This window comes from Rana temporaria, chromosome 4 (assembly GCF_905171775.1).
Source record: "Rana temporaria chromosome 4, aRanTem1.1, whole genome shotgun sequence".
Taxonomy (NCBI): domain Eukaryota; kingdom Metazoa; phylum Chordata; class Amphibia; order Anura; family Ranidae; genus Rana; species Rana temporaria.
In genome coordinates this window covers 165961713-165988832 of record NC_053492.1, presented here as the reverse complement: position 1 = coordinate 165988832, position 27120 = coordinate 165961713, and the positions used below count along the sequence as shown (strand labels likewise).

At 42.2% G+C, this 27120-nt stretch overlaps 1 protein-coding gene across 1 annotated transcript in view; it reads left to right on the top strand.

Annotated features, from left to right (window-relative positions):
* The window catches only part of ZBBX (zinc finger B-box domain containing), a 126988-nt gene that overhangs the window by 60050 nt on the left and 39818 nt on the right, over nt 1–27120 (top strand). The window lies entirely within an intron of this gene.

Genomic DNA, 27120 nt, shown 5'->3' with positions numbered 1-27120 from the left:
TTTCTATTTAGTAATCGTACAAAAAACGTTAGTCATTTTTAACGACATTCATTTTACTTTAGCATTTGAAATTCTTGTGGCATTTATTCATGTGTGTGTGTATATATAATATATATATATATATATATTTTTAAATCATGATCTACCACATGTAATAAGCTAGCCATGTGTAATAAATCATTATGGCTGTTGTAAAAATCACCTAAGGAACTTGGAGTCAATGTAGGAGTCAGTGATTTTTGTAATCTAATTAAACATTTCTGTTTGTTTATGAATAAACAATCCGTTATCATACAGGCTGTCACCTTAAAAAAAATCTAGATGCACCACAAGTGCTTTTTTTTTTTCTGTACAACATTATTATAAGCAATGCCAATCACTCACATACTGTATTGTTTATATTGGAATTAAAATTATTAATCACAGGAAACTGGGTTAACTTGAGCATCTCTGTTGGGACCTGCTACGTTGCAGCTGCTCCTGACAGTCAAAGGGATATTACATCATTATGCATTGGTAGCGCATGACTAACAGTGAATTATTACTGGAGTCCATAATTATAATGTGTAGCAAGTACAGCTTGCCCTTCTTCTGTGTTGTCTTTGCATCAGTAATATCTGTGCAAACTTAGATTTTTGCCAGGAATATTGTAAGTGCCATTACATTTATTTAACGTTGCACCAGAGTCAAATATAAAAAAAAAAAAATATTGCATTTAAAGGGGACCTGTCTTTAAATTTTCCACTTTTACAGATCATGTGTCACCATTATCAAATCTCATTATTCGTTTTAGAAAAAAAAAAATTGTTGCTATGAATACATATATTGCTCCATCATGTGTCCTTTGGCCAAGGTAAACTACATCACATGATTTGTAGTTACTTAGGTGCATGGATATTGTTTTCAAACTGACAAACGCTTAGCAGAGGCTCCATATTGGCACATTTGGAATATTCCAATGTACATATTATATCTGTTTGGAAACAGTTTTTTTTTTTTTTTTAACCATCTCAATACAGGGCACTTTCACCCCCTTCCTGCTCCGGTCATTGTTCAGCTTTCAGTGCTGTCACACTTTGAATGACAATTGCGCGGTCATGCTACACTGTAGCCATGTAAAACTAGTAACATTTTCTTCTCACAAATAGAGCTTTCTTATGGTGTTATTTAATCATTTCTGGGTTTTAAATATTTGTTCTAGAAAAAAAAAAAATGAAAATTTGGAAACGTTTTTTTTTTCTTCGTTTTCAGTAAATCTTGTAAGTAATTTTTCTCCTTCACTAATGGGCACTGATGAGGTGGCACTTATGGGCACTGACTAGGTGGCACTGATGAGGAGGCACAAATATGCCGCACTTATGGGCACTGATAGGCAGCACTGTAAGGGGGCATTGATGGGCAGCAGTGATGGGCATTGATGGGTGGCACTGATAGCCAGCACTAACTGGCATCACTAATTGTCACTGATTGCTGGCAGTGGTGGGTACAAATTGCTGACACTGGTGATCAGTGCCCTGATTGCATCCCTAGATGTCCTATGTGAGGAGATGCTGCTGATTGGCTCTTCTCTCCTCACACTCTGTCAGTGTGAGGCGAGGAGCACCGAATACCGGCATCTCTGTGTTTACATGTGACCGGCTGTGATTGGACATGGTTATAGAGCCGCGGCTCTTTACAGAGATTGGTGTCGCGCCGTTTCCTAGCAACACAGCGAGGCTGCGATCGCTGCACGCGAGCGGTCGTTTTGGGAAGCAGTCATGATGTCCACTCAGTGCGAGAGTACGGCAAGTGGTTAAAGCACAAACCAACACTTATAATGTTTCATTTTGCAAATCTTTGGGCCAGGGTACCCCCCAAACAATACTCTCACCCTCTCTATCCAATTGTTGCAACAGTTTAACCATTGGCTGATCCACTCGCAGTAGATATACTGCGAGTGGAAGGCACAGCCAGGCACCATGACGTACCCGTAGGTCATGGTGTACTTCCCCATTTGGCGGCACGCTTGCAAGCACCCTCTGTTAATCCATACTGTGATATGACACCACACGAGTTTGCCAGCCAATGATTTTAGCTGAAACATGCTAATCAGCTGTGTCCAATCACAGCACAGAGTTTTGTCTTTACAAACACACAGAACTCTGTGTACAGAGAACAACTGTCTGGCTGTTTCTTCTCCCTGAAAAGCAAGCAGGAAAAACTGACAGATCAGTAAGGAAAAGCAGCACTCATTACATTTGTTAGGCACACAGTTAACCCATTCATTGCTCCTTGATATTAACCCCTTGGCAGCCAGTGTCATTAGCACAATGTACAGTATTATCCCTGATCACTGTATTAGTGTCACTAGTGATGTCGTTGTCAGTTGGTGACCCTCCCAGCCAGTGTCTGTTAGGGTGGCAGGCAATCTGCCGCTGTCACAGTCATGCTGATCACTGCCCTTACCAGTATAATGTCTATAACCATGTAAATTCCAGTATATATATCATAGTTTGTAGACGCTATAATTTTCACACAAACCAATTTAAAATACACTTATTGGTATTTGTTTTACCAAAGACTTGTAGCAGAATACATTTTGGCCTAAATTTATAAAGAATTTTTATTTTTATTCTATAAGTTTAGAACAGAAAGTTAAAAATATTGTTTTTTAAAATTTGCAGTCTTTTTTTGTTCACATAAAAAAATAAAACCGTGTTGATCAAATACCACCAAAAGAAAGCTCCATTTGTGTGGAAAAAAATGATATATTTAATTTGTGTACAGTGTCGTATGACTGCATAATTACCAGTTAAAGTAGCACAGTGGTCTGGTCATGAAAGGGGTAAAACCTGTAAGGCCCCATACTCACGACCAAACATGTTTGCTGAAACTGGCCCGCGGACCAGTTTCAGCATACATGTTTGGTCGTGTGTAGTTACGAGCGTACAGAATTTCACCGTACATTTGCCCGCCGGGCCGTTTTTCAGCAGACATTTATTTCCAAACTTGTTTTAAAACCGTCCGCTCAAATCCTGTCCTAACGTACATGTTTGGTGGTGAGTACACAAAACCAACGTACAAAAACCCCGCGCATGCTCAGACTAAATGAGGCCACGGGAGCGCTCGTTCAGGTAAAACTCACGTTTCTTTGGGATATGGCACATTCGTCAATAGAAAGATTAATTCTAGCAATAGAACACTGAAGCAAAACACACAATAACCAATGCTTGATGCCGTCGTTTTATTCATTCTTCTATTGCTATAACTAATCAGTTATTTAGCTCATGTTATTTCAACTGAGTTGTTCCATACTGAAAAGTGACATTTGTTAGCTGTGATGTAGTAAGATTTTTGCAAACTTTTATTGGCCCGACGTATCATATTTTTAGTGGTCCTCCACATTTCAAATTTTTTGCTTTTAATGTTTAATGGTTATCTTTCCCACTTTCTTTAGGTGTTTATAGTTATGTCACCATTTAGAATATTTTAATAGGAAATAGTTTTGATTTAGCTTTTGTTTGTATATTTAACAGGATTTTTTTGAAGGTTGTTTAAATTGTCTACCATGTTGGCACACCAAATGCCCCCCCCCCCCCCCACATGAGTTAGTGAATATTTTAGATTAAACATTTTATTTGTTTGTAATGTTTGATGCCTAAAATAATACCCACAGTATTACAAACAATAGGCACGTTTTTCAAATCAACAAAAAGGCTTTTATTTGAGCAAATTATAAAAAGGATCAAAATCAGAATGGCAGCACTTGAACAGCTAGCAACATACATGCAAACTTGCATTTGAAACATGGTGAAGGATAAACTAGCCAACCTCAGGAAGCACACTAAATAAAATCTGAAGCAGCAGCACATAACCAAAGGAACCCAAGCTGTGGTAGTCCAAACAAGATGCCATTTGTGGGGGATCAAATGGAAGGCAGGGCATCAACGTCTCCTCTTCCTTGCAACCTTCCTTCCAGGCTGCCTTCCAGCGGGTCTTCCCTGGGCCCTTGCAGGTGGGGATGATGTGGCAGCATGAGAATGGTGTTCAGCAAGCCGGGCCGGGTCACATAGCCCAGTGTCTGGGGTCAGCAGCTCCCTCTGCATCCACCAAAGGGCCTGGTTGATCACGCCCTTTGCCAGTTGCCTCTGCTCCTCCGTGCCTTGATTCAGGTCATGTGCCACGGAGGCACTGTAGGCCTCAGTGGGGTTGAGGGGGGCCCTCATGATGGCACTCGCCTCCTGAATCATTTTCAGGCTGGCTTCCTCCACTGCCCCCAATTTCTTCTTACGGCCTGGTGGCCTAATATAAAGTGGAGGAGCCTGGCTGGTGGTGGTTGTCCTGGGGAGCTGCTGAACGCCACTGGGCCCGGCCTCCTCCTGGCTGCCACTGACCCCTTCGGCCTGGCTGTCAGTGAGGAGAGGATCTGCCACCTCCTGGCTGGTCTCTTCTTCCTGTGTAAAAAAAAGGGACATGTTGTAATATATTTAGGAATATACTCACTCACATTTTCATGCTTGAATCTTATTTTTTGCCTTGAATTGAAACTTGAAAACAGACTCACCCTCTGACCCCTGCAGTTGTCATCCCTGACACCTATTTGTTTGCCCACGATTTTAGATTTTTACTTCCCAGCTTGTATTTTATTAACCAATATCAAGTCAAGAATCAAACAATAATTAATATTATTACATAAATAGTTATGAAACTACTATACCTCATCATCGTAGAGGCGCAGATCTGCCTCTCTGTCAGCCAGGCCCTCTTCATCCGACTCTGCAGGGCTGTGGTGATCTGGGGAAGTCCCGCTGGGAGGTAGCGTGGAGGAAAGGTTGGGATTCAGACTCGACATTGATGGCCTGCCTTCCAGTTGATCCCGCAAAAATGACATCTGGTTGTAATACCACAGCTTGGGTTCCTTTGGTGGTCTTGCTGCTGCTCCAGATCTTAGCTGCTTTTGGTGAGCTTTGTACGCTCTCCTATATGTGCCCCTGAGGTTGGCAAGTTTATCCTTCACCATGTTGGCACTGCATTCTGGCACCCATGTCCTCATGTATGCTGCTAGCTGTTCAAGTGCTGCCGCTCGTACGTCCTTATTGTGGTAATGGTCCTGCTTTGAATCCCACAGGATGGGCATTTCCCGAAATTTATCCAGCAAATGCTGGATAATGTCTTGGCTCTGCAGGAGATCCATTGTGAATTTATTTTTTTATTTTTTTTATTCTAGATAGAAAAAATGAAAAGAAACCAAAAACACAATTAAAAAAAGCCTCAGCATTTACATTGATAGAATATGTTGTTAAAAAAGTAGTACCTATATAGAAATACAAACACAGTGTCTCTTGTTTTGAAAATGCTGGCCAGCTCTGCCCCATTGGTTGGTTTTAGCTAACATTTTTTTTTAACATGCCGCCCCTTTGGTTACATTGCAGGAAATAATATAAATCTACAACCATACACAATTCTTACAAATGACAGCATTCATCAAGGCACTATTGCATGTGTAGATATCCTGCCCCTCAGCATTGATTACATGAAAGAAACTTCCTAATGACCTCTGTCCAACCAACACAGAACAATACTTGGCCTGATCTGAATACACCCTACATAATTACTAATGAGTCACAGCATTTTTGATCTCTCTATTTTGTGATGTCTACAAAAGCATTTGGGTATGAAAATCACATTCTGGTATCCAAGAGACATAATAGCTTAATAAAACTGTGCAACCAACAGACCAAACCCCCATCCCATTGCTCTACATTTTAGAGCCCGCTGCTGATCCCATGTTTAAATTTCTTACCTGCCTCTCTCACAATCCTCGTTTCTTCCGCTCGCTGAATTAACACGTAACCTACGTAATCACGTCAAGCGCCTTTTATCCACTCCGCGTATGTATGAAACGCCGCCCTCGTCACCTTTGCCATGCCCCTAATCAATTGAAAAAGTAAATATGGCGTTAACTGTGTAGGTTCTGGAATCGCGCGAATATTCTCCGCGTAACCTACGTCAATACGTTGTTGGCATTCGCGACACTCCGCATATGCAATAATCCCCGCCCTCATCTCCGCCCCTGACGGGACATTTCCTCGTTTCCACGCCCCTAATCTCTGTGGGAAGGAAAGATGGCGATGTCACACGAGCGGGCACGGAGCTCTCATGGCGCAAGTGAAGGGACAGAGGCTGGACCGTCCCGATCCAGGCCTAAAAGATATAAAGCCACTAATATGGCGTTCGAAGAAATGGTGGAGTTGGTTTACATCATGAGGAGGAAGGATTATGATGGTGAATGTGGGCCCTACAAAACACCGAACCGTAGGAAGTCACACATAATGGACAAGGTGGCAAGGAGAATGAGGAGAATGTTTGGTGTCACCAGGTCAAAGGAGCAACTACGGAAGCGTTGGTCCGATTTAAAATTGAGGGAGCCACATCACATGAAGAAGATCCTCAAAATTCTGCGTAAAAGTAAGTCCATATTATTTAAGGGGGGGGGGAATGTCTGCAATAATGTGTTGACATGTATTTTTTCACATCTGCCTCCTTGGCCTGCTTTTACTTTTGAACACGTGTAGATACTGTATTGTGTTTATGTCAAATAACAACCTTAAACAAATTTTGTGAAATAGTAAACACGCGTAATATGACATTGTTTAGCAAAAATGTGACGTTACTCCAGGAACAACACACCTGGACATGGCTGACTGGCCCCAAACTTGGTTTTCCAACATTGTTGAATAGCAAAATCACAGAAATTAAATTGAGTGAATGTGACAGGCAAACAAGATTCATTCTCCAAAATGCAAATAAAGCTGATGTTTTAACATCTTGAAATGCAAAGCACCTGTGTCTCAAAAATCAAAGTATATTTATTTGGAGGGTCGACGAGAATTAATGTTTTGGGGGGACATCCATTTGTGTCACTTCTTTGCAAAAAAGGGGCAGGATCAGAGCTTGGCCTAGAACTACGCCAAAAATGGAGGATTGCTGAAAGAATAAACAACCAAAAATCATCATAAATGTATCGTCTATGCAATGTGTGCGATTTATGATATCCAATATCAGTGTGCTGATGAGTATACCTTTTGTTTTTTATTATTTCTTATAGGGGAAAGAAGACGCCAGCAATTGGAGGAGGCAGAGAGGGCCAGACACCCGGAAAATCAAACACCTCCACATGTTGAGCAGGAGGAGGCTGGGGAAGGAAGAGAGGAGGATGTGGAAGGAGAAGAGGATGTGGAAGGAGAAGAGGATGTGGAAGGAGAAGAGGATGTGGAAGGAGAAGAGGATGTAGAAGGAGAAGAGGATGTGGAAGGAGAAGAGGATGTAGAAGGAGAAGAGGATGTAGAAGGAGAAGAGGATGTGGAAGGAGAAGAGGAAGGAAGAAAGGAGGAAGGAAGAGAGGAGGAAGAAGTTATTTTGGACTTAGAATTTATATCAGATGAAGGGCAAGTGGCGGAAGAACAATTTGGCAAATTGCAAGAAGGTGGATTGATGGATGAAGGAGGAGTCGAAGATGATGGGGAGGTGGTGGAAGAAGGAGGAGTGATAGAAGATGATGGGGAGGTGGTGGAAGAAGGAGGAGTGATAGAAGATGAAGAAATTGGGGATGTGGAAATTATCAGGCCATCAGGTCAGTGTCACCCCTATATTAATAGGGCCAAACATATGCAGATAGGCTGGAAATTATTTACATATTTTGAATGCCAATTTGTTTCTTTTTAGGGGATCAAGATGGAGTAGCACATTTTTCACGTGCAAGTGCTTCTATCATTATACAGCAACTAATGGAGTGCAGCACGGAAATGGACATTATGCAGGAAAGGATGCTAGTCATGGAGCAGAATGTGCGAAATGTCATTTCAGAGTGTAGCACGGAAATGGAGAACATGCGACAAAGGATGCTAGTCATCAACCAAAATTACAAAAATATCATGGACATGATGGGCCGTGTCAAAGACTGAACCACAGAAGCCCATCCCCCGCCCATCCCCCGCCCACAAAACCCTTTTTAATTTTTGTACTTTATAATACGCCAAAATTTCTAAATGCACACACAGTGTGCCAATATGTGCTAGCTGCCATCACAGACTATCTATTGTCTGTGCTTTGTGGGTACAAACCCCTCCTCGATCCTCAAGTAGTTGAGAGGAAGGGTTTGCTCCCACAAAACACAGACATTGATCACCCATGATGTCAGATAGCACATGTGGCCATTTGTCTGTTTAACCAATGACATTTGGCGAGTTTTCACTGAATGTGTGCATTTAGAAATTTTGGCGTGTTCCAGTGTGAAAGCACACCATCCATATGACTGACTGCTGTTCATTTTTTTAATTTTTGTTTGGTGTTGATCTTTTTTGGTTTGTAAATGTTTCCATTTTCAGATCACAAAACGAACAATAAATCTCACCTAAAGAAAGAAGTTAACTAATTTTTGTAAAAAAAAAAAAATGTTTTGTGTTGTGTTAAAATCTTGTAAAAAAAATTAGACACAAACAAATGACAAGCCCAAAAATTCTAGCGTATAGTTTCAGTGAAATTATTCTTACATTGTGTTTCGATCATTATTATTGATAATCACTGTCAATAAAGACAAAAAAATAAATAATTAAAAGCCAATATTTTGTCTCAAGAATTTGCAGGAAATGTTTTCTGCCTAAAAATACACATTTCTTGTTAAAAAATGACTAAAATAAAAAAAAAAAATGAGACATCAAAAGCAGAAAAAAGAGTGGCTTCTTATTTCTAGACTGAATACCCAGTTAGTAGATGAGTGAATAATGTGCAAATGTGGTTAGTTAATACATCTGAGTAAGTAAATCTGGCACTAGAAGTGCACTATTTTTGGAGATAACCTGGAAGACAGAAAAATAGAGAAAAAGCAGTAATGACAAACAACTGTATAAAGTCCAATGGTCTAATTATTTATTAGTTGTGAGAATATTCCTTTCTTTGGGGGCCGAATTAGAAAGAAATATGATCTGGCATAGCAATGGCCCCCCGACCCATGAAGTACTCAACATATTTGTCGCGTACCTCACGAGCAGATTGGGGGGCCAAGCCAGCGCGACCAGTGTCCAGGCCAGGAATGTTCTCTGAGGGTAGTCCTGCCTCAGAGCCCATGGAGGCTAGGTACGTCTGGGAGTGCCTGCGTAGAAAATTGTGCAAAATGCAGCAGGCAAATATAACGGTGTTCAATTTATATTCCGCCAAATGTATCGATGTCAGGAACAGGCGGAACCGGTTGCTGAGGATCCCAAAGGCATTCTCGACTACCCTCCGAGCCCTGGACAACCGAAAATTGAACACACTCCTCTCTGAGGTGAGGGTCCTCTGGGGAAAAGGCCGCATTAGGTGAGGTCCAAGGCCAAAAGCCTCGTCCGCTAGGAACACAAACGGAAGTCCTTCCACATTATCTTCATCTGGTGGCAATGCCAGACCACCAGTTTGGAGACGATCATAGAAATCAGTCCGTGCGAACACTCCCCCATCTGACATCCGGCCGTTCTTCCCCACGTCCACATATAGAAACTCATACTGTGCCGACACCACCGCCATCAACACGATACTATGATAACCCTTGTAATTATAATAGTAGGACCCCGAGTGGGGTGGGGGCACAATGCGGACGTGTTTCCCATCTATTGCTCCACCGCAGTTAGGAAAATCCCACCGCTCGGCAAATTGGGAAGCCACAGACTGCCATTCCTGTGGTGTGGAGGGTAGCTGTGGGGACAAACAAAAAAAGAGATTTAGTACTTTGGCACATAAACATTGCAAACATAATCATACAAGCATCCTTGTGCAACTTTACATTTTTTAAATAGCATTTGCAAATTATGAAGGGAGAATTTCGGGGCACAAATATATAGGGCCAATTAATTAATAAGAGACTCCACAGCCCTCTGATGGGGACAAAAACACTTTGAAGGGGGGGTGGGGGGTGTTTAAACTGTTTTTAGAAAACCAAAAAAATAGTGGCATGGTGGGGGTTGGCCCGAAGATAGCATGCTGGACAGGTTAATATTGGGTAAGATCAAAATATGCAGGTAGGCCAAAATAAAAAGAACATGTAAAAGCTGATATCAACATGCATAGTGAGAAAAGGGAACGTTAGTTAAACACACAGCATATCTGGGAAATAAAATAAAAAGTTAGTTTGCCACATTATTAAAGACACATTGTGAGGTTAAAATGAGGAAACTTACCTTCATATACTCCTCGTGCATAACTTTAATGATGGCAGCACACGTGTCCGGTATGATGACCCCAAGCGCCTGCGGAGAGATGCCTGTTGAGAACTTGAGGTCCTGCAGGCTCCTCCCAGTCGCCAGGTACCGCAACGTGGCAATAAGCCTCTGCTCGGCCGTGATGGCTTGGCGCATCACAGTGTCCTGCCTCGTGATATAGGGGGACAGAAGATCCAGCAGACTGTTGAATACGGGGTCCGTCATGCGGAGAAAATTCCTATAGTCATTAGGATTATTCTCCTGGATTTCCCTAAGCAGAGGCATATGTGAGAACTGGTCACGCTGGCGCAACCAATTCTTGGTCCAGAAACGCCTCCGCCCCCTGTTTCTGGCCAAAGTACTGGAATAATGAACATATCCAGCAGCCATCCCATAAACAGCACCAACTCGCGAAAATTGACGCTGCTGCTCCATCATGGCTTCAAACCGGCCGGCTGGTCAGTCAAGAACACACTCCAACAGAAAGCACAATCAAATCCAGTGGTACCTGCAAAGAACGCACGACACACAGATACGAACGCACAGTACGAATCTGCTAAGCAGAACGAACTGCACGCCTGTACCCGAATGCCAACTACGTACCCACAAGCACACGCACTGAACGAGAAAATACTACCTGCTAAAGCCTGGAGACCGAGAAGCGCGAATCAGCTCTAACCAAACCTTCACTAACACGAGCAAAGCCGTAACTAGCAAAAGCGGAACAGAGGGCGTCGCCATTGACTTTGGCCTTTCCCTTTATAGTGACGTCAAACGTGGATTACGTGCACGCGTTCAGGTCCGCAGGGAAATATCGTCCGCTGGTGTGTACAAGCCAGCGGGCCAAATGAAAAAACTGCCTTGTACGCCGGAAACAGCCCGTCGGACATTTCGAACGGACATGTTTGCTCGTGAGTACTCGGCCTAAGTTGTCAAGTGGTTAAGAAAATCCCAAATCAAATATTACAAATACTCACCTAAATCTTGAAAATGTGATGCGCTTCATGTGTCCATGCTATTTTTGGGTGTTACTTGATATAGGCTGTCCAATGGCGTGGTCCTCCTAGGTCTTGGAAACTCCCAGTTGCAGTGTAGTGATTTTTTTTTTAGAGGTCTGCTTTAAAGTGGCTGCAACCCTTACATATACCCATGTCGCGCTACCCTTCTAAGGGACGCTGATAGAATCTATACCCCATTGGCTGCACCGACTCTGCAAATCCTCCATCACCTCTGACACCTTGGGTTCAGTCATTTTTACCAACTGTCACCAATGATAAGAAACTTACACAATACCAGTGAAACAGTTAACGTTTGTTTACTGTGGTAAAAGGGACACAAAAGTGTAAAACATAACACTGTAAATCTCAAAGGTATTTTTATCTGAACAATATAGCAATTGGTAACCAGGGCTCGAGTCCTCAGGGAACGCATGGGAACTGCGTCCCTGCACTTTTTCCAAAGCATGAACGCCGTTCCCGTTGCAGGACTCGAGCCGCCCAGACTTCACTAAGCTGCGACGCCTGCGGCGATGCCGCAATGTCTCCTGGGAGCTTTTGTCATTGTTCCCAGGAGACATTGCGGAGGATGGCCGCGAGTTATCGCCGGATTTAGAAAGAACTTAACTTGCGGCAGGCCTCCGCAATGACTCCTGGGAACAATGACAAAAGCTCCCAGGAGACATTGCGACATCGCCGCTTAGTGAAGACTGGGCGGCATCGAGGAAGTAAGGCACTAAACTCACTCACTGACACTGAATGAAAAAGGGCTGCATGCATAATCATTGCTGCACTTGGCATCCTTTCCCATACTACATGCTGCCCTGATACAAACAACCGTGCCCTAGCGCAGCAAAGTAACTTATTTTCATATGATGGATCAAAAACAAAATATACAATAAAGGAGACACAAATTTAAATGGTGACCTGAGGTAAATTTGTGTCTCCTTTATTGTATATTTTGTTTTTGATCCATCATATAAAAATAAGTTACTTTGCTTTACATAAGGTGACTTAGGTCACTTGCATAAGGTCCAACTTTTAAAAGCCACCTAAAAAGGCAATGTAGCCTACATAATAATCGCACAGCGACCGGACCGGAGAGAGAGAGAGCGCAGACTGTACCGGGGGGAGAGGTGAGCAGTGTGTACATTAAGGAGGACCTCCTCCATGTACACACTGCTCACCTCTTCCCCCGGTCCGGTCGCCGTGTGATTTCTTTAGTGCCAATCCAGCGATTAAACATTTTTTTTGGTGGGGGAGTGGATCTTGGGTGGGAGTTCCCACACTTTTTTCCCGAGGACTTGACCCCTGTTGGTAACCTTTTTGGTTATAAAGAGAAATGCCAAGCATACAACATGACCCTATTTGTCACATTTACCTATATGAACAGGTCAGCAGAAGGGTAGGGAACTGACACTTAATGTGCTATGTCAGGTTCACTCCCTTCTGTTTCCTCAACTCGTAGGCCATTAAAACCCCTTGGCGCCGACCGTATGAACATATGCAGCCTCGGCTTTAAGCGGTTATACCGGGATAATTGGTGATAAACCATTGTAAAAGATAACGTGCAACACCACGTGAATTAATGGTATATTAAAGTCCATATATTAATGACTGAATCGGTGAATCCTTCTCAAATGAATGGAAAACGCACACATAATCCAATGCTTAAAAAATGTGAAGAGTCCACCACCACTTATGACAAGGGGCTTACCGGATCGATTGGACCCAGACAGGCATATACCTACTAGGCCAATCAAACTTTGTTAAAGATGATACGCTGAAGAGGGTACACCATACACGTCATGCGATTCGGTATCAATGAAGAAAACCTCAGGCAAATGGTATGAAAATGGTTTTCAGCAAGCAGCGACGTTCACACGGAGGGTATATCAGTAATCCAACCGATAAGTATGAAAAAGAAAAAGCAGGGCGCACATAGCATAATTCCGTAAAAAAAACAATATTTATTTTAAAAGAGAGTAACTCACATTTTGCAATGTTCAATCGAGCTCATAAAAAAAGGGTAGCAGGAACAACAGCAGTTCATCCCGACATGTTTTGTTACAAAAAGAACATCATCTGGGGTGATGTTCTTTTTGTAACGAAACATGTCGGGATGAACTGCTGTTGTTCCTGCTACCCTTTTTTTATGAGCTCGATTGAACATTGCAAAATGTGAGTTACTCTCTTTTAAAATAAATATTGTTTTTTTTACGGAATTATGCTATGTGCGCCCTGCTTTTTCTTTTTCATACTTATCGGTTGGATTACTGATATACCCTCCGTGTGAACGTCGCTGCTTGCTGAAAACCATTTTCATACCATTTGCCTGAGGTTTTCTTCATTGATACCGAATCGCATGACGTGTATGGTGTACCCTCTTCAGCGTATCATCTTTAACAAAGTTTGATTGGCCTAGTAGGTATATGCCTGTCTGGGTCCAATCGATCCGGTAAGCCCCTTGTCATAAGTGGTGGTGGACTCTTCACATTTTTTAAGCATTGGATTATGTGTGCGTTTTCCATTCATTTGAGAAGGATTCACCGATTCAGTCATTAATATATGGACTTTAATATACCATTAATTCACGTGGTGTTGCACGTTATCTTTTACAATTGTTTATCACTAATTGTTTCATTGTTAGCGCTACACTTTTCTACACATGTTTTATTAGCAACTTTTTGATCTCATTTGCTGTGTTAGCGGCTTTTCAGTTTACTAGATAGCGCAGTATTTTTTCTTTTTTCTATTTTATACCGGGATAATACCTGCAGCTGCATGCATCATGCCAGTACCATTTTTTTAGAGCAGTCAGTCGGCTCTTCAGGGATAGCAATTGATGCATCTAAAAGCCGTTCGGCTGTTATCTCGAAGGAGCGAGAGGGGACGCCCCCCCTCCCGCCACCTCCCGCCGCTCTTCCCGGGCCTCCCGTCCTACTGGGAGACCTGAGTCATGATCCGGCACTCCTGCCGGCTAGAATGAGACTGGAAGGAAGCTGGAAACTGCTTTGTACCAGTCTCCTATAAGTAAACATGGAAACGACGTCACAGTGTCACTTCCGGTTTACTCGGCTGGCAATCGCACCGTTAAAAAAAAAAAAAAAAATTACAGAATTCTGAATCACTGTTTACTTTGAATACTTTGAAGTACTTTCAGACCACTGATCCCTCCATAAAGAGTACCTGTCACCACCTATTACTGTCAGGAATGTTTACATTCCCTATGACAGCACAAAAAGTGATAATTTTTTTTTTTTTAAGTGACAATGTAAAAAGTTTAAATAAGTTTAAATAAATCATAAAGCAACCCTGTCCCTGTGAGCTCACACAGCAAAGAAAACGCACATGTAAGTTGCGCCCGCATATGTAAACGGTAGGGTTGTCCAGATACCGATACCAGTATCGGTATCGGGACCGATACCGAGTATTTGCGGGAGTACTCGTACTCGTGCAAATACCCCCAATACCTAAATAGAATACTTCCCCCCCCCTTTCCCCCCCCCCCCGCCGCTCCTGCCGCATCGTGCCGCCGCATCGAGGGACATGGCTAGAGGGACATTGCTGCATATGTGAGGGACATGGCTAGAGGGACATTGCTGCATATGTGAGGGACATTGCTGCATATGTGAGGGACATGGCTGCATATGTGAGGGACATGGCTAGAGGGACATTGCTGCATATGTGAGGGACATGGCTAGAGGGACATGGCTGCATATGTGGGGGACATGGCTGCATATGGGGGGGACATATTTAAAAAAAGTATCGGTATTCGGTATCGGCGACTACTTGAAAAAAAGTATCGGTACTTGTACTCGGTCCTAAAAAAGTGGTATCGGGACAACCCTAGTAAACGGTGTTCAAATCAACATGTGAGGTATCCCCACGATCGTCGGAGCGAGAGCAATACGTCTAGCCTTAGACCTCCTCTGTAGCTCTAAACCGTGAAAAAAAATGTAAAGCAAGATTATGGAGATTTTTAGGTACCGTAGTTTGTTGCCATTTCACAAGTGTGCGCAATTTCTAATTATGACTTGTTGGATATCTATTTTCTCGGCCTAACATCATCTTTCACATTATCCCACAAAATTTGGCTAACTTCACTGTTTGTTTGTTTTTTATTCATAAAAGTGTATTTTTTCCCCAAAAAATGTGTTTTTGAAAGACCACTGTGCAAATACAGTGTGACATAAAATTTTGCAACGATCGCCATTTTATTCTCTAGATTCTCTTCTAAAAATATATATACTGTTTGGGGGTTCTAAGTAATTTTTTTGCAAGATTTTAACTTGTGAGCAACAAATGTCAGAAATGGGCTTAGGCATGAAAGGTTTAACATTAGTACAAAACGACAAACATTATGCAAACTATTGTGGTTAAATTGGTTGGCTCCTTTAAATAGAGTTCCAGAGAATGTGAGAGCAGACGCTTTGTGCTAAAAACAACTTTAGTCACTTGAGCGAATAAAGAGAGGATAAAAGGGTTAATGTGTTACTCCTTGGAATTTGGCAATTCTTCAGCTAGCCTTGATGTATTTAGAACAGGGTAATCCTTAAAGATAGGGTATAATTTGACTGATCTGTTGTGTATCTTTATTTTACTTCACACTTTTCCTATATGGCTGGAATATTATATTATTGTATCCAATGAGATTGCTGATGATAAACATTTTGAAAAGTATATAGATGTCTGTATACAGTGTTCGTTATAGTATGTGAGCTAACTTCCAGTGGCAGTACCATAAAGCTGGGTTGAAGGGATGTCTATATGCAGTGTCCTAACAGAATCTAAATGGGCAACTGCCCACCACCACACTGGTTACAGAAGCTGCTGACAGCGATGCAGGTGATGATGAAGACACTCTTATGCCCTGTACACACGATCGGTCCATCCGATGAAAACGGTCTGATGGACCATTTTCATCGGTTAACAGATGAAACTGACTGATGGTTAGTCGTGCCTACACACCATCAGTTAAAAAAACTATCGTGTCAGACCGCGGTGAGGTAAAACACAACGACGTGCTGAAAAAAATGAAGTTCAATGCTTCCAAGCATGCGTCGACTTGATTCTGAGCGTGCATGGATTTTTAACCGATGGACGTGCCTACAAACAATCGTTTTTTTTCTATCGGTCAGGTATCCATCGGTTAAATTTAAAACAAGATTGCTTTTTTTTTTAACCTATGGATAAATAACCGATGGGGCCTACACACGATCGGTTTGGTCTGATGAAAACCATCCATCAGACCGTTCTCATCGGTTTGACCGATCGTGTGTACGCAGCATAACAGAAATTCCCTCTGAATCCTGGCTTTGGGAATGGCATCTGACTCCGTCACACGATATCGCGGCCTACCCGGATGCGAAATGCAGGCGTTGCTGGAGGATCTGGAACCGTCTACATTCTGCTGCATGTGAGAAGCGATGCTGTCTGCAGAGGTCCCACTGGATGCAGTTGTATGATTCCCCGCTGTGCAGGCCACAACTCGGCAGCAGCTCACACTGACACAGAGCTCCTGCTGGCAGATCCAAGCTGGCATCCCAAGAGATTGATGTTGCCCTAAACCAGCCATTTTATATCCTCTCCCAGCAGTCTGTTCTCTTAGCATTCTGGTAGTGGTAGTTCAAGTGAGTCCCGCTGGAATTAAAACTTCAGCATTTTGAACTATACATCCCACGATGCTTTGCTCTGCTCTAGGTTTTGTCTAAAAGAAAATGACACAGAGAGTCCAAGCCAACACTAGAGAGAGACAACGGCGAACTTAGGCAGCAGACAGACACTTAGTGCTCTGGATTGAAACAAGTATGCACTATAGAGGGATATGATTTGTTCATATATCATGTCATATGTTTACAACAACTTTTAGTAAAGCTTTACTTAACTGCCAATTTGTGTATCAGTCACTTTACCATTTGACTACCAAAGTCTAAGTGAAACAGCTAGTACTTCCAAGTATAATGAAACCTGTGACATTGCCTTCTGCCTTCCACAGCTCAGAGCTTGTTCCCCGGATGGCCAATTATTAGGTTCAAGCATAAGGGCAAGGGAGATTGTGCTTAGAATGTACAGACATTGCAGGTTCCCCCAGCAGAAAATGGTAATGTCAGAGCAGGCAATTTAGATTGTCTGTCTGTTACACAGCCCATCTCAGAGTACACATTCTGCTTGCCCAGTGGCTTTAATTTATTTTTCTGCTGGCACTCATCTTTTTACATGGTTCCCCAGCTCACTAAATCCCTGTGGTGGTCAGTGTCCTTATTATCTGGATGGCTCTGAATCTGAGACAATAAAAAATGTAGTCCGGTGTGTTTTCATGAGCAAAGACCTCTGTATTTCTCAGAAAAGTAAACTGCCAAGCACACAACCATATGACAAGTGGCTTTAGTCTCACACAAAAGCAGTTTGAAACAAGTCTCAGCACCATGTCATAGATACTATATTACAAATGATGGGTGATTTGTGGTGACTGGATGGTAAGAGCTGGTGGTGCTCCTGGTCGCTTCTGTTTCATTAGCAACCCATAGCTTGATGTTCGTACTGTATGCTTGTACTGAAGCCAAACATTAGCTCTAAGGAAAAAATATATATATAATGCGCTAGTGTTTGGACACAACATGTGCTCCCTTAACAGTGCTTGTAAATTGCTACTGACTGTAAAACCGTAAGGTATGTGAATTGGTACTGCCATCTGTAGCAGTGGAATGCAGCAGGCATGTCAATTGGATTTGTGGACTGATGAGCGAATCGAATCCCTTAGGGCTCATTCACACTGAGTTTGAAAAAAGCATTTGGTGATTGCTTTCTCATCAGTTAACAGCCAAATATTGTTCTACAGCAAGCTCACCTGAATTTTATATTATATGGGTGAATGCAAGGGCTTGCAAAGATGTTCTAATATGGCATTCAGTTTGCAAGTCAATAAGAATGCTAATCAAATGCTATTCAAGTGCTTACAAAGCATTTAGTAAGCAGTTAACAGACAGTCTAATAGCCTCATTGAAGGTCTTTAGTTACATGAAATGAGTTAGAAGTTTTATGTCTGATTTATGGAAGTGACTTTTTTTTTCTTTCTTTTTTTCAAAATGCAATCGACTTTATAATCAGATCTAATAAATAAATCATAAACAGCAAGATGCTTTATAGTACAGTGAAACCTTGGTTTACGAGTAACACGGTTTATAAGAGCGTTTTGAAAGACAAGTAACTTATTTGTTTCGAATGTTGTCTTGCAAAACAAACAGGATTCAAGCCTCTGCGGTGTGCAGTACCGCATTTGGCCAGAGGTGCGGGGGCACCGGTGACACTCGAAATGGTTCGGAGCCGTTTGGAAATACTCATAAATACTCCTAGGTAGATTCAGAAAGAGTTAGGCCGGCTTATCTACAGATAAGCTGACCTAACTCTGAATCTCTGAATCGACCTATGTTTAAGTGTATTCTCTAACAGAGATACACTTAAACATATCTAAGATATGACGGCTTGCGCCGTCCTATCTTAGATTGCAATGTTGTTGATGGCCGCTAGATGGCGCTTCCATTGCGGCCAGCGTAGATTATGTAAATGAGCTTGTACGTCGATTCACCTATGAAGTGGAATAACAATGTTAAAGTATGGCCGCCGTTCCTGCTGCGAGGTTCGAATTTTTTACGTCGTTTGCGCAAGTCATCCGCAAATCGGGAGTTACGTTGTTTAAGTCCACGTCGAAATCAATAGGCCCGTACGGCGTCCTTAGCCGCAATGCGCACTGGGAAATGTAGGCGCCCGGCGCATGCGCAGTAGCAAAAGACGTCAAACGTGAGGTCAAGCCTCATTTCCATACAACACGCCCCCTCCAACCAATTTGAATTAGGCGCCTTTACGCCTGCTCATTTGAGGCTACGCCGCCGTAGATTAGCAGGTAAGTAGATTGAAAATCACTACTAGCCTAGCTAATTTACGGCGGTGTAGCCTAAACAGGCTAGGCTACGCCGCCCTAAATTTAATCCAGTCTACCTGAATCTACCTATCCGTTCACAAGTGTTTCCGAGCCTTTCTGAGTTCAGCCAATCTATCCCCGAGTACTTCCTGAGTCTCTCCGGTGCACCCACCACCTCTGGCCACATGCGGTATTGCATGCAATAGAAGTCAATGCGGAATGAATTATCTTCGTTTCCATTGACTTCTATGGGGAGACTCGCTTTGATATGCGAGTGCTTTGGATTACAAGCATTCTCCAGGAACGTATTATGCTCGTAATCATGGGTTCAACTGCATATAATGCAGTACAATGGGTTTGATTTACTAAAACTGGAGTTCAAAATCTGGGGCAGCTCTGCATAGTAGCCAATCAGCTTCCTGGTTTTATGGTCAAAGCTTAATGGGACACTAATGGTTCCTGTTTTATTTTTTTTAAATAACAAACATGTCATACTTGTCTACACTGTGCAGCCCGAACATCCTCTTCTGGGGTCCCTCGGGGGCTCTCACAGCTCCTCCTCGCATTAGATAACCCCCTTGGAGAAGAGCTCTCCCAACCTCCATAGACACCAAGTGTATGACTCGGCCCAGCACCCGCATCATTGGCTTTGATTGACAGTAGTGGCAGCTAATGGCTGCTCTGCTATCAATCTATTTAATCAATGCCAGGACTCGTGGAGAAGAGGACGCCGAGCAGGTGAACTGGCTCAGGTGTGTAAAACGGGGGTGGGGGCTGGAGGGCGGTGATTGCCAGGTGTTTTTTTCACCTTAATGCATAGGATGCCATGATCGACGGATCGGCCTCGGGCGGCCGACATCGCGGGCAACCTGGACAGGTAAGTGTGCTTATTAAAAGTCAGCAGCTACAGTGTTTGCGCCCGCTCGTGCAATGGCGACAAACTTTTACCCTTAATCTCCATAGGCGACGTTTAAAAAATTCTACAGGTTGCATGTTTTAAGTTACAGAGGAGGTCTAGGGCTAGAATTATTGCTCTCGCTCTAATGATCATGGCAAATACCTCACATGTGTGGTTTGAACACTGTTTACATATACGGGTGCTACTCACGTATACGTTCGCTTCTGCACGCAAGCTTGGCAGGACGGGGTGCGTTTAAAGAAATGTTTTTCTTATTTATTTTACTTTTTATTTTTACGCTGTTCTTTAAAAAATAAAATTATGACACTTTAATTCCTATTACAAGGAATGTAAACATCCCTTGTAAAATAAATAAAGCATGACAGAACCTCTTAAATATGAGATCTGGGGTCAAAAAGACCTCAGATCTCATACTTATACTAAAAAGCAATACAAATAAAATAAAAAAATGTTTTAGAAAAAAATAAAAATAAAAAATAAGTCCCTTTTTAATAGCTTTTAATGGCTATGGACGGAAGTGACGTTTTGACGTCTCTTCCGCCCTGCAATGGTATGGAGACGGGTGGGGGCCATCTTTCCCTTACTCATCTCAATACCTAACAGGGAGAAGGATCCGATCGCCTTCGCCTCCGCCGGCAGCTCCGGTAAGCGGTCGAGGGCACCGGATAGCGGCGGGAGGGGGCCCCCGGGCCACTGGTTGGCCACCCCTGCTTTACACCCACATATTGTGTCAAGCATCATGGTGGATGCTGGCACATCAGCAGTACAATACAAAATGGAGAGGTGTCTCCTGTTTTTCATTCACAAATGAGCATCTGTGGCTAATATAAGTAACTGTATCTTGCAGTGCTTCATTGGAATAGGAACCATATAGCATTAGAATAATTCCATACGCACTGCTGCAATTAACACTTCATAAATTATAGATACTTCCAATCCAGTTAATTAAAACGATGAGATCAGGACAGTCGTAGTATAAAGCAAGGGAGATATATACAGTGAAAGTGTTTCTTATTCTAATGAATGGATTAACAAAAATAAATTTAGAGTCAATTGCATTCTTTTAAAATTGTTCTAATTAAACTAAGAAAAGTTAATCCAAAGTGAGTCTTAAAGAAGCTTTGCAGTTAATATGCTGGCTTAATTCTTAGATTTAGCTAAATCCTAAACTGATTCTAGCGTGATGGTAATATACTCTTGCAGTGTTTCATTTGTGTTGCTTTTGCATGTCTGTGACCCAGTTGAAAAAGATTCTCTACTAACACACAGGAAAAGTTATTTTGATATAAGTTAGGAGACTGATTGCTGGTTACAACATGCATACACTTATTTCTTGCTAAAATCGGCATGTAATGAGACAGTTCATCTAAAATAGGTGCTTATATTGGCAGACTTTTAATTCTAACGCTATATAAAAATTTGTATTTCATCAATAAAGGATATCATCTTAAATACTGCTATCCAATCTGCCTTGCTTCTTTCTGAGCAGTCAACATTCAGATTCTGTACTTGGTATGAATAACATGCAAAATGCCTTCTCTAGAGGAGTGTGTAATAGAGTTCTGAGGATCAGCAAGTGCACTGCATTGTAAGCAGAGTCCATCTCGCAAAGCCAGAGGTCCCTACTGCAAGGCAGTAAGATGGAGAAAATCAGAATGTGCAGACTTACTTCATTGTTATATACTGATATGCACACATACGGGTATTTGAAATAATAAATAGTATGAATATGTTTGACACATAACTATATATATATATATAATATATATATATATATATATATATATATATATATATATATATATATATATATATATATATATATTAATGTGTAGATATTTTTTAGGCTGTAATCATATTTGCCATTTTATGGTAGAGTTTGCAGGAACAAATTTTTTTTGGTATAAATGCTTGTGAAGTTAGTGTAAAACAGCGAAAAATATGTAACATAATTACTTCTGTTATGTTTGGTTTAATGTAATATTATAGCTTATCTTTTTTTCTATTTCTGATGAATTACCTTACATGGTGGTATACTGCTCCTTAATCTCATCAAGCTTATCTTTCTATCTCTATCAGATGGCCCCCCCCCCCCCCCAGAGCTGGCTGTAATATCTGTATTTGGGGTGGCTCCTTTCCCTTGGAGGGTCCTACGGAGCTACACTCGCACACACTGCCCAGCTTCCACATACAGATGCTGCGTGCATCCACAGAAGGATAGCCCGGTAGCAAGCCACCCCGCTGCTCCCCCTTTCCCCCTGTACATGTGCTGTTCCATCAGAACAGTACATGTCAGATACTTATGGCCCATGCTCCTCTATTTGGACTTTGGAGAAGTACGCCTTGAGATCTGGAGCAAGCAGAGGTATATAGTTAGCTTGGTAAGTGTTTTATACACATATACCAAGCTTACTGTAAACAGTAAAAAAGAGAAAAGAATATGGGATTCCCACCTACTAGTCAATTATGTAGTACTCACCGATATTGTCGGGGGGTGCAATCCAAAATACAATGCAACAAAAAGATAAAACAAAAAAGAAAAAGACTGCTGCACACCCTGAAGAGTTTACTACAAATTTATTATGGTATATATCAAAACAGAACATATGTATATAAGGCATTAAAAACGCAGGTTACCCGAAATGGGAGAAACCTACCCATGGGGTAACCCAAAGATACACACTCAAAAAGACGGCATTGACCAGTGACTAACAAGAGAAAAAGACTCGATCATCCCAAAAGGAGATCAGAGTCTATATGTAGCCCACTCACCCTCCACACAACACACAGAGACCCCCCACCCAAACGCACAAAAGAGACCCCACTACCAACAATAATCCTAATAGTTTCCACACTAGGCAGTGGTTCCCTGTAACAACAGGTGAAAAAATACCACTGTCTAAGTGGGAAAATGCAATAAGAAGGGATATCTCAAAAAGGGGACATGGATTGAATCCACTGAATAGTGGTATATAAGCACTGCTCTATTAATGGTTAATGGCAAAATGTTTTTGCCATTAACCATTATTGCATTTTCCCACTTAAACAGTGGTATTTTTTCACCTGTCGTTACAGGGAACCACTGCCTAGTGTGGAAACTATTAGGATTATTGTTGGTAGTGGGGTCTCTTTTGTGCGTTTGGGTGGGGGGTCTCTGTGTGTTGTGTGGAGGGTGAGTGGGCTACATATAGACTCTGATCTCCTTTTGGGATGATCAAGTCTTTTTCTCTTGTTAGTCACTGGTCAATGCCGTCTTTTTGAGTGTGTATCTTTGGGTTACCCCATGGGTAGGTTTATCCCATTTCGGGTAACCTGTGTTTTTAATGCCTTATATACATATGTTCTGTTTTGATATATACCATAATAAATTTGTAGTAAACTCTTCAGGGTGTGCAGCAGTCTTTTTCTTTTTTGTTTTATCTTTTTGTAGCTTACTGTAAACAGGGCAATATTTAATAGGGTATCATTAATTCATCGAATAAGTTGTAATAAATTCAAGTAGAATATTATTCACAGATAGTGTTGAGAGGCCATGCCATGAGACAAGATGACTGAGAAACTGCTCCAAAAGCCGAAGTATGAATGCTTGTATTTTTTAGTAACCAGAATGATTTTAATTATAAAAGTCTTTCAACAATCAAGTATTTAGATATAACATCTTAGTAAAGATGGGGCCCACTTTTCTCCTACTGCCTTGCCATCTCCCTCATGCCATCAACCACAGACCTTACATCAGCAGACAACCTCAACCAAGGACAAGTGCCAATTAGGCTGCTCTTTCATTCTTTCTAGTAAGCATGCAGGTTGGGGAAGGTGTGTAATTAGACTCTTTGGCCCAGATTCAAAGAGATTTGCTCTTTTTTTGCGGAGGCACAGGGCAACGATTTGCGCCGCTGCCCTCGATTCACGGAGCAGTAGCTCCGTAAATTGCGAGGGCGCGCCGGCAAAATTGCCCGGCGTAAGCGCGCGCAACGTAAATGATCCCGCCGGGGGCGGGAATCATTTAAATTAGGCGCGCTCCCACGCCGAGCGTAGAGCGCTTGCTCCGTCGGGAAACTTTCCCGACGTGCATTGCGGCAAATGACGTCGCAAGGACGTCATTTGCTTCAAAGTGAACGTGAATGGCGTCCAGCGCCATTCACGAATCACTTACGCAAACGACGTAAAATTTGAACGTCGCGACACGGGAAGGGCGGGTATACTTTAGCATTGGCTGCCTCTACTTTTAGAAGGGGCAGCCTTACGCTAAAGACGCCGTACGGAAACTCCGTACCTTGCGTACGCAGGGCCCGCGCAACTTTGTGAATCGGTGTTAGTATGCAATTTGCATACTATACGCTGATCACAATGGGAGCGCCCCCTAGCGGTCAACGCAAGAATGCAGCCTAAAATCAGCGTGGCATAAGGGCCTTATGCCACGCAGATTTTAGGCTGCAGTCGGCGTTACGATGTTCCTGAATCAGGAGCATTCGTAACGCCGGAGCAAGTAAGCAATTGCGCTGCGTAACCTATGGTTACGCAGGCGCAATTGCTTGCTGAATCTGGGCCTCTGTAACTGAGAAACCATAGTATGTTAAATGTGACGTGTAAGGCGAAAAGCTTGCATTTAAAAGATATCCAGTTAGCCACATGAAAGGTATCTCCTGTATGTTAACTTTCCTACTAACTATGGTAACAAGGTGCAAAACCTTACCACTAGCCATGTTTTAAGGTATAATGCAGAGATAAAGAAAGTGAAAGAGGCTTGGGCTGTGAGGCAGGGATGTAGAAGGTGGATAGAGATTTGATTGCTTTAGTTATGAGGCAGGTATAAAGAAGATGGAAGAGCTTACAGTCTCCTAGGCTATTACACAAGGATGTAGAAAGTCGAAGAGCTTATAATGTTTTTATTATTAAATCAAGGATAAAAAAAGGTTAAATAGGTTATAGCCTCTTGGGCTATAAGACAGGGGTATAGAAGGTGGTATAGTTTGCAATCTCTTGAGCTATAAGGCAGGGATGTAGAAGGTGGAGAAGCTTACAAATTCTTTGGTTATAAGAAAGGGATAAAGAAAGGAAAATGGCTTATCTTTTATGTTGGCTAAATGATTAGCAATAACCAATCTGTTCTCAAGTTCTCAACCCAGAATATTGTTTGACATGACAAAGACAGCATCGGGTTTCAGAAATTTTCTTCCATATTTCTTCTTTCAATGAACATAATTTGTTCTGTACCCATATTGTTGCAGCCACTTCAATTCGGAGCATCTCGCCCCTCATGATAGGTAATGGCATGTCAGAATGGCACTTTCCTTTTGCCTGGCTGTATACAATCCAGCAGCGATCCTGTGTCATTTAGTGGTGCATTCTCCCCCATTAAGCCACTGACAATCAGAGTGGCTTCTTCCTACAGCCTTGCCTATTTCAGTTTGGTGCATCTCTTGGCTCACTGTCCGAATAATGTTATTATTAGCTAGCTGATGGGCCCCCTTCTATCCAGTCTGCATTCTTGTCCACTGATTCCTGTGTACTAACCTCTGTTTTGTTTCCTGATAATCTGTCTGCTGCCTGCCCTGATCTCTGGCAAGTTCTAGTAATCCATATGCGCTGCCTGCTCTAAACTTTGGACTGTTCCTGGCATTGTCCATCTTGTGGTGCCTAAAGCAGTGTAGACCTGGGATTGACACACTGCAAAGCCCAACATTCTGCCTGCACCACCTGCTCACATGTACTTCATTGAGTCCTGATCCAATGCCCAGGCTATAACTTTTCCTATGTGTTCCAGATCCAGTTTCCTTGACCTCCCTCTCCCAACAATGTTCCCCCTTTGCTGTCTCAGCTCACAGGTCTAATCTGTTTTGTGTTGCTCTGCTTTATTGTGCAGAGTTGTCTCCCGGCATACACTTCTCAGGTAAGCCTTCCACCTCCTATTGGCCATCCCCTATCTTGTATCTACAGGATTCACTTCTGCTTAGCTGCTATCCTGACACTAATTACTACCTCTAGGCTATAAGAGGAGGTTCTCTTTTAGCTGTCAGTGGAATATATGTCCTTTATTAAAAGATTCCTGTCGCCCCGTGACAGCTATAACATATGCATTTCTTAAACTTTTTACCTGGTGGTAATGATCAAAAGGACAAATGGAGGGGGTTATCTCCCCAATGAGACATCACAACAAAAAGGTTGGGGTATACAGTAGATACACATTAACTTCTGCAGTAAGAGACATAGTACTTTGCTAGCTTTTTTAGGTTGCCTGAATTTCAGCTTTCATTTTTCCTGGGCAGGTTAAACGATGAAAGCTTAAATCTGATACTGTTATTGATATCTTCTGTTTTCCTTTCCTCCAGTTTAAATCACTTAAGGCTCGTACACACGCACGGTTTTCTCGGCAAGAAAGCTGCTGGCAGAACTTTCTTGCCGAGTAAACCGTGCGTGTACGAGCCTTTTTAGGTTTCTTGTCTTGACGAGAAAAATAGAGAACCTGCTCTCTATTTTCTCATTGTGATTCTCGGCAGTATTTTCCTGCCAAGAAACCCAGGAGTTTGTATACTTACCAGTCGCCGTGGAAACCCGTGCATGCTCGAAATTACTTTGATGCATGCACGGTAGCTTCCTAGGCATAGGTAGGATGTAGCAAGATGGCAGCGACGGCATCGATCGTCGAAGTCGATGACGTCACTGCGTTCTTTCCATTTAAAAGAACGGCGGTTCTTTTGAATAGAGTGTCTGTACAAGAATCTCGTCAGGAAAAACAACGTTTTTTTCCTGACGAGATTCTGAGCCGTGTGTACAGGGCTTTAGTCTCCGTATCATTTTTCTTCAAAGAAGTTGGTTTTCTTCCTTTCTCTTGCAAATGGCATCACTATGATCCGAATATATTTATGAATTATTATTTGTACATGATTAAGTATGAGAATATTCTTTTTCTATTAATGGGTCACAGTCCATCTAGTTATGTTGAAAAATCAACTTTTACAGTAAAGGAATATTTTATACACATTTTTCACTTTTTCTGTGACTTGTCAGACTTGAATGCAATGCTTTTTTTCCCACTACACGTCGCATTGTTAAACTAGAAATATTCCAGTATAT